A 1262-nucleotide genomic window follows, 5' to 3' on the forward strand; every position below is an offset into this window, starting at 1 on the left:
GTGTCGCCATGTTGCACAAACACAGAGGATCTCTGGGCTCTGCTCCTCTCGAGAACATAATACAGGTAATGCAGCACTACACCCATCTATGGTACACGTATGCAGTTATTAGCTTTAACAATAGGGAAAACATTTAGCTATATAATATTTATGAAAACATACTCACAACATACCAGAATCAAAAATATCAGAATTTACACCTGCACGAACCTAAATGTCCTTTCTTGACCTTGATGGTAATTTCTAAACCAGTTGCAGTTGTATATCAGATGTAATTTCAGTGCAGTTATTTTCTCAGGCCCTGTTGTATCAGTTAGAGAGGATAATAAATGGATAGGACGTATGACACTCTGTTATGCATGAATGCTGATGAGTACATGCATGTTTTTAGGTCACAGACTGTTTATGTGCAGCATGCATTGCTGTCATTGGTGAGAATACAATATAGTGTCCTTAACATCACTCATAAGTGCATTCTTAGTGTGTGTGTGTGTGTGTGTGTGTGTGTGCTGACTCTGCCTGACTGATGCAGAGCATGAGTGTATGTGTGAAGTGTGTTGCTGTCTCATCCTTGCTGCTTTGCTGAGGCACCTCTCTCTCTCTCTCTCTCTCTTTCTCTCCAGCATCTCTTGCAGCAGCAGCAGCAGCAGCAGCAGCAGCGCTGGTTTGAGCAGCGAGACGGCTTCCTCTCTCCCCTCAGCAGATTCCCTTTCTTCTGAGCAGCAGCACAGCGTGTCTCCGCTGCTCCTGGCTCTCTGCGTCCTGCTCATCATGATCCTGTGGGTGAAGATGGGAGAGGACTCTCTGGAAGAGCTCGTCAGACGACTTACTGTTATCATACAGAAAATCGGTAGGAGGAGCTATGACTGTGTGTGTGTGAATCAGTAGTGTTGGGAGAAATATATGGGAACTGTAGCTCAGGGGTTGTTTGCAGCTTCTGTTTGTCTTTGCTATAGTAAATATTTGAGAATGTGTTGTGCTGATTTTACCTCTGAATAAATTAATCATTCCGACCCATGAAACCACAACGGATGTTACATTTAGATCTTTAAATTTAGTTGCTCAAAATTGTTGCTGTTGATGACATCACTTATAAGCCTGAAACTGAATTCCATCTGAATTAGAACTTTTTTTTTTCCAAATGATCAGTTAAAACTAAAAATTTGAATTTGAAACTGGTATTTTGGGAAAGTTTTCTAATTACATATAAAAACAAATTTCAAAACACAAACTGAAGTTCAAATTTTAAAATACAAATTCTA

At 40.4% G+C, this 1262-nt stretch overlaps 1 long non-coding RNA gene across 1 annotated transcript; it reads left to right on the forward strand.

Annotated features, from left to right (window-relative positions):
- Positions 1 to 1028, forward strand: LOC127948832 (uncharacterized). Its single transcript, XR_008152202.1, has 2 exons — positions 1 to 65; positions 624 to 1028. It is a non-coding gene; the product is annotated as an uncharacterized LOC127948832 (long non-coding RNA).
- The last annotated feature ends 234 nt before the right edge of the window (positions 1029 to 1262 follow it).

The sequence above is a fragment of the Carassius gibelio genome, chromosome B1 (genome assembly GCF_023724105.1).
Source record: "Carassius gibelio isolate Cgi1373 ecotype wild population from Czech Republic chromosome B1, carGib1.2-hapl.c, whole genome shotgun sequence".
Lineage (NCBI taxonomy): Eukaryota > Metazoa > Chordata > Actinopteri > Cypriniformes > Cyprinidae > Carassius > Carassius gibelio.